Raw genomic sequence first — 7951 nt, forward strand, 5'->3', positions numbered from 1 at the left:
TTTCTCTTTTTGGTATTTCATTGTTAATGTGTAGAAATGCAACAGATTTCTGTGTATTCATTTTGTATCCTGCTACTTTACCAAATTCATTGATGCACTCTACTAGTTTTCTGGTAGCATCTTTAGGATTTTCCATGTATGGTATATTGTCATCTGCAAATAATGACAGTTTTACTTCCTCTTTTCCAACTTAGATTCATTTTATTTCTTTTTCTTTTCTGAATGCCATGGCTAAGACTTCTAAAACTATGTTAAATAAAAGTTTTAAGTGTGGACATCCTTGTCTTGTTCTTGATCTTAGTGGAAATATTTTAAGCTTTTCACTATCAAGTATGATGTTAGCTGTGGGTTTGTCATATATGGCCCTTATTATGTTGAGGTATGTTCCCTCTATGCCCACTTTCTGGAAGGTTGTTTTTTTTTTTTTAAAATCATAAACGGGCATTGAATTTTGTCAAAATCTTTTTCTGCATCTATTGAGATGATCATATGGTTTTTATTCTTCACTTTAATATGTATCATGTTGATTGATTTGCAGATATTGAAAAATCCTTGCATAACTGGTATAAATCTCACTTGATCATGGTGTATGATCCTTTTAATGTATTATTGGATTTGGTTTGCTAGTATTTTGTTGAGGATTTTTGTTTGTTTATCATTGATATTGGCCTGTAATTTGTGTGTGTGTGTGTGTGTGTGTGTGTGTGTGTGTGTGTGTGTGAGATATCTTTGGTTTTGGTATCAGGGTGGTGGTGGCCACAAAGAATGAATTTGGAAGTGTTTCTTCCTCTGCAATTTTTGAAATAGTTTCAGAAGGATAGGTGTTAACTCTTCTCTAAGTTCTACTCCTCCACCTTGCCTGGAATGGAGGGGCTGCTTTTAGTTTGTATCCTTGCTGCTTCTTTCCTCAGCATATGTTGACTGTTATCCCCTTGATAGAGGGTGTGCCTGTGTGGCGGCCCATGTGTGCTCCTAGGATAGTGGGGGCAGTAATCAGAGCCTGCACATGGTTTTCTCAGGGGCGGGTGCCTGTGAACTCCTGGGACAGCCAGAGCAGCAACCAGCACCTGCTCAAAGCCCATACACTCTCCCCAGATGGTGGGGGCAGCAACTGGCCCCCCTGGTCCTTGTTTTCCCAGTGGCAGTGGTGGCCCATGCACTCCCAGGAAAGCAGGGGCAGTGCTAGGCACCTACACTGCTCATGGGTCTTGTAGTTGTTCCTGCCCCTGAAGCTTGTGTAGGAGTTGTCCTGATGCCTAAGAGCATGTACAGGAAAGAAGCTCCTATGGTGATCCTACCCTTCTCTTCACATGTCCCCCAACAGTGGTACATTGCCTCTCTGGTGGGCCCAGGCTTCTTCCAAGTACACCATCATTTGCCACACTCTAGCCCCTTCAGGCTGTCTCTGTACAGCTAACCCAGCCTTCTTCCTGGGTCTGACCTCCAAAGCCCAAGCTTCAGCATCCAGCCCCCACCCACACCAGAAGATGTGTGTCTTAGGCTGTGGAGTGCAGGATGGTGGTACCAACCATCTGTGTGGGTCACTTTCCACCTTGCCTTCTTCAAACGGGTTGCTGCATTCTCCTCCAAGGCCCCAGAGCTCCCCCTTCATCTAGGCTGATCTCCCCACAGTTAGGGGACTTTCCAGGGTTCAGGAACTTTTACTCCTTCATAGCTCCCTCTGTGGGGTGCAGTCCCATCCCAATTCCTTTCTCTATCTTTTTTATTATTTTTTCTTTTGTCCTCCCCAGTTGTGTGGAAGTTTTCTTTCCCTTTCAGGTGTCTGAGGTCTTCTGACAGCATTCAGTAGATGTTCTGTGCAAATCGCTCCACTTGTAGATAGATTTTTGATGTATTTGTGGGAGGAGTTGCACTTCATGTCCTACTCCTCTGACATCTTCATCCTTGTCTATCACCTCTACTCATTTTAACAAATTTTTGCAGAATTTAGTTTCATTGGTTGGACTTTACAATTACCCACTTCGAGGGCAAGCCTCTTCATGATTTTAAATCAGTGATTCATACAGAATAAACTTCAAAAAATTCACTAATCTTCTTAACACGAGTTCATTTCATTGTACAAATTATAAAGAATCCTGAAAACCACACTTTAGGAAATAAAAACCACTCAAAATACCCACAAGTCAGGGATAAAGACTTTATATTTTAGGATTCACTTTGCAATATTTGGTTTTTTGGGTATATATTTGCAAATATCTATGCAAATTTACTTGTGGGTCTTTTTTTTTTTCTCAATTAATAGACTCTGGTAGAACACTTTTAGGTTTACAGCAAAACTGAGTGATAAATACAGAAAGTTTCCATAAGCTACCTCTGTCCTCTCTTCCCTCCCCATGAACACAAACAGCTTCTCCCACCATCAACCTCCCAGTGACAATGTAATACACATGTTATAATCAATAAAACAATATTAACACCACATTATCAGTCAAATTCTAAACTTTACATTATGCTCACTCCTGGTGTTGTACATTCCAAACATTTTGACAAATGCAAATGACACCTATCAACCTTGATAATATCGTACAGTTTTACTGCCCCAAAAATGCCCTGTTCATCCCTGTCTCTTCCCCAAACCCTAGCCATCACCTTTTTTCACAATACCTTTGCCTTCTCCAGAATGTTATACACTTAGAGAGTAGGTTGCCTTTCAAGACTGGAAATATTCATTTAAGGTCTCTCCTTGTCTTTTCTCGGCTTAATATCTCTCTTTAGTACTGAATAATACTCCATTATTTGAATGTACCACGGTTTATTTATCCATGGATCCACTTAGAGGACGCCTTCTTTCCAAATTTTGGAAATTATGAATAAAGTTGCCATAAATTTTCTGTGGACATAAATTGTTATCAGTTCCTTTGGATTAATATCAAAGAATGTGATTGCTGGATCATATGGTAACAGCATGTTTAGTTTTGTAAGAAACAAGGCTTCCAAATTCAGTGTTGCATTTTGCATTTCCATTGGCAATGAATAAGAGTTCTTGTTGCTCCACATCCTTGTCAGCATTTAGTGTTGTTAGTATTTTGGATTTCAGCTATTCTAATAGGTGTGTAGTGGTATCTCAGTGATATTTTTATTTGCATTTCACTAATGATATATAATGTAATCTCTTTTTTTTCAATTTTATTGAGATAGGATTGATATAGAGCACAGTACAAGTTTGAGGTCTACAGCATAATGACTCAGTAGACATAGATTGTGAAATAATTACCACAGTCAGTTTACTTACCATCCATTACATCACATAGTTACAATTTTTTTTTTCCGGGTGATGAAAACATAGGATTTACTCTCTTGGCAATGTTCAAATGTACCATAAAGCAGTATTAACTATAGTTATTATGTTGTTCATTATATCTCCAGCACTTATTTATCTCATACCTAGACGTTTTTATCTTTTAACTACCTATGTCCAACTCTCCCACCACCAACTTCTAGTAACCAAAAATCTGATTTTTTCTTAGGAACCTGTTTTTTTTTTTTTATGATTCTACACCTAAGTAAGTTTATACAGAATTTGCCTTTCCTTGTGTGATTTCTTTCAATTATCATAATGCCCACATGATCAGTTCATGTTGTGACAAAAACAGGACTACCTTCTTTTTCATGGTTGAATAGTATTCCATGGTGTGTATACACCACACCATCTTTATTCACTCATTTTTCAACCCAAACAACTGAATTGTTTTCATGTCTTGGACATTGTTAAGAATGTTGTAATAAACATGAAAGGAGTAGGCATCTTTTCAACAAAAGATTTTGTTTTCTTTGAGTATATACCCAGAAGTGAAATTGCTGGATTATATGGCCGTTCTATTTTTAATTTTTTGAGGGACCTCCCTAATATTTCCATAATGGCTGCACCAATTTATATTCCCACTGCAGTGCACAAAAGTTCCTTTTTCTCCACCTCCTTGCCAGCACATTTTATCTCTTGATTTTTGATGATAGACTTTATAACAAGTGTGAAGTATATCTCATTGTGGTTTTGATTTGTATTTCCTTAATGATTAGTTATGAGCAGCTTTTCATATACCTTTTGGCCATTTAAATATCTTTTTGGAAAATTTTCTATTCAGGTTTTTTCCCCATTTTAAAATAGCATTACTACTTTTTGCTATTAAGTTGTAAGAGTTCTTAATATTTTGAATATTAATCCTTATCAGATATAGGATTTGCAAAAATTTTCTCCCTTTCCATATATTGCGTTTTCATATTGTATATAGTTTCCTTTTCTGTGCTGAAGATTTTTTCCTGTGATGTTACCCTATTGTATTTTATTTTGTTGCTTCTTATTTTGATATATCAAAAAAATCATTGCTTAGACATGTCAAGGAAATTTTAGCCTATGTTGTCTTCTAGGAGTTTTACAGTTTTAGGTTTTCCATTTAAGACTTTAATTGGGTCTTATTTGTTTATTTTTGTTTTTATTTCCATTTCTCTAGGAGGTGGGTCAAAAAGGATCTTGCTGTGATTTATGTCATAGAGTGTTCTGCCTATGTTTTCCTCTAAGAGTTTGGTAGTGTCTGGTCTTACATTTAGGTCTGTAATCCATTTTGAGTTTATTTTTGTGTATGGTGTTAGGGAGTGTTCTAATTTCATACTGTTATATGTACCTGTCCAGTTTTCCCAGCACCACTTATTGAAGAGGCTGTCTTTTCTCCACTGTATATTCTTGCCTCCTTTATCAAAGATAAGGTGACCATATGTGTGTGGGTTTATCTCTGGGCTTTCTATTCTGTTCTATTGATCTATATTTCTGTTTTTGTGCCAGTACCATACTGTGTTGATGACTGTAGCTTTGTAGTATAGTCTGAAGTCTGGGAGCCTGATTCATCCAGCTCCATTTTTCTTTCTCAAGATTGCTTTGGCTATTCGGGGTCTTTTGTGTTTCCATAGAAACTGTGAAATTTTTTGTTCTAGTTCTGTGAAAAATACCAGAGGTAGTTTGATAGGGATTGCATTGAATCTGTAAATTGCTTTGGGTAGTAGAGTCATTTTCACAATGTTGATTCTTCCAATCCAAAAGCATGGTATATCTCTCCATCTATTGGTACCATCTTTAATTTCTTTCATCAGTGTCTTATAGTTTTCTGCATACAGGTCTTTTGTCTCCTTAGGTAGGTTTATTCCTAGATATTTTATTCTTTTCGTTGCATTGGTAAATGGGAGTGTTTTCTTAATTTCACTTTCAGATTTTTCATCATTAGTGTATAGTAATGCCAGAGATTTCTGTGCATTAATTTGTATCCTGCTACTTTACCAAATTCACTGATTAGCTGTAGTAGTTTTCTGGTAGCATCTTTAGGATTCTGTATGTATAGTATCATGTCATCTGCAAACAGTGACAGCTTTATTTCTTCTTTTTAGATTTGGGTTCCTTTTATTTCTTTTTCTTCTCTGATTGCTGTGGCTAAAATTTCCAAAACTATGTTGAATAATAGTGGTGACAGTGGGCAACCTTGTCTTGTTCCTGATCATAGTGGAAATGGTTTCAGTTTTTCACCATTGAGGATGATGTTGGCTGTGGGTTTATCATATATGGCCTTTATTATGTTGAGGAAAGTTCCCTTTATGCCTACTTTCTCCAGGGTTTTTACCATAAATGGGTGTTGAATTTTGTTGAGAGCTTTCTCTGCATCTATTGAGATTATCATATGGTTTTTCTCCTTCAATTTGTTAATATGGTGTATCATGTTGATTGACTTGCGTATATTGAAGAATCCTTGCATTCCTGGGATAAACCCCACTTGATCATGGTGTATGATCCTTTTAATGTGCTGTTGGATTCTGTTGGCTAGTATTTTGTTGAGGACTTTTGCATCTATGTTCATCAGTGATATTGGCCTGTAGTTTTCTTTCTTTGTGACATCTTTGTCTGGTTTTGGTATCAGGGTGATGGTGGCCTCGTAGAATGAGTTTGAATAATATTTCACTGTTTCGATGTGTCATAATTTGTTTAACCATCCTAGCAAAGCACTTTATGTAGTTTGCAATTAAAAAAATACTTTTAGGTAAAATTCACATAACATTATAAAATTAACCATTTTATTTATTATTTATTTTTTTGCGATACACGGGCCTCTCACTGCTGCGGCCTCTCCCGTTGCGGAGCACAGGCTCCAGACATGCAGGCTCAGCGGCCATGGCTCACAGGCCCAGCCGCTCCGCGGCATGTGGGATCTTCCCAGACCGGGGAATGAACCCACGTCCCCTGCATCGGCAGGCGGACTCTCAACCACTGCAGCACCAGGGCAGCCCTAAAATTAACCATTTCAAAGTGAACATTTCAGTGGCATGTAGTATATTCACAATGTTGTACCACCACCCCTCTAAAATAGTTCCAAAACATTCCTAGCATCCCAAAAGGAAACATTGTACCCACTAAGCAGTTACTCCCATTCCACCCTTCTCCCAGTGCTCGGCAACCACGAACCTGCTTTTTCCATCTGTGGATTAATTTATTCTGGATATTTCATATAAATGGAATCACACACATGTGACCTTATGTGACTGGCTTCTTTCCCTTAACGTAATGTCTTCAAAGTTCATCTGCACTGTAGCATGTGTCAGTATTTAATCCCTTTTAATGGCTGAATAATATTTCATTGTTAGTGTACACTACAGTTTATCCATTCACCTGTAGATGGAAATTCAGGTTTACACCTTTCGACTATTCGTAAATAGTGCTGCTATGAGCATGCATAGACATATATTTGAGCTCTTGTTTTCAATTCCCTTGGGTATATACTTAGGAGTAAAAGTTCTGGGTCATATAGCAATTCCATGCTTATCTTTGAGGAATCACCAAATTTTGTTCCACTATTTTACATTCCTATCAGCAAGGTACAAGTGTTCCAATTCCTCCACATTGTTGCCAACACTTGCTTTTTTCCTTTAAAAAATAATTATTATTACAGCCATCCTAGTGGATGTAGGAAGCATGATTTTTTTTTTAAGGAATATAGTTGGTTTTATGAGACATTTTATACAAACTTCATGGTAACCGCAAGACATAAACCTAGAACAAAACACAAAACATAAAAAAGAAAGCTGAGAAAACATCATAGAAAACCACCAAACCAAAATGGCAGACAGAAACATAATGAAAAAGAAACAATGGAGATATAGAACAAGAAGAAAACAAAAGATATAACTGTGGTACTAAGTCCTCATCTACCAAAGAGTATTGAAGTCACTAATAAAAGACGCATTGTTGAATGGATTAAAAATCAAGACCCAACTACATGCTGCCTCTAGGACACTCACCTAGTCTAACGGCAAAGATAGGCTCAAAGTGAAGGAAAGGTAGATGACACTCCAGATATCAGACAAAATAGATGTGAAGTCAAAAAAATAATAACAACAGGAGACAAAATGGGTGCTATGTAAAGATAAAGGAGACAATGCACCAAGAAGACATAACAACAACAACAATAACAAAAAGACATAACAGTTACAAATACATATGCACCTGATATGGGAGCATCAAAATATATAAAGCAATTATTAACAGACCTAAAAGGAGAAACTGACAGCAACACAATAGTAGTAGGAAACTTTAACACCCCACTTACATAAATGTGTAGATCTAGATCATGCAGACAGAAAGTCAACAAAACAACAACAACAAAACCAGTGGTCTTAAATGAAACATTGGACAGGTGGATTTCAAAATTCATGCCAAACATTCTGTCCAAATGCAGCAGAATACACATTATTCTCAAGTGCACATGGAACTTTCTCAAGGATGGACTCCATGTTAGGAGGAAAAAACAAGTCTCACTAAAAAAGTGTCAATAAAGACTGAAATCATATCAAGCATCTATTCCAGTCACGATGGTATGAAACTAGAAGTCACCTACAAGAACAAAACTGGAAATATATGGAGAATAAATAACATGCTACTAAATAACTATTGGGTCAA

Source organism: Monodon monoceros, unplaced genomic scaffold (assembly GCF_005190385.1).
Source record: "Monodon monoceros isolate NGI ecotype Baffin Bay Population unplaced genomic scaffold, NGI_Narwhal_1 Super_Scaffold_22, whole genome shotgun sequence".
NCBI classification, from domain to species: Eukaryota; Metazoa; Chordata; class Mammalia; order Artiodactyla; family Monodontidae; genus Monodon; species Monodon monoceros.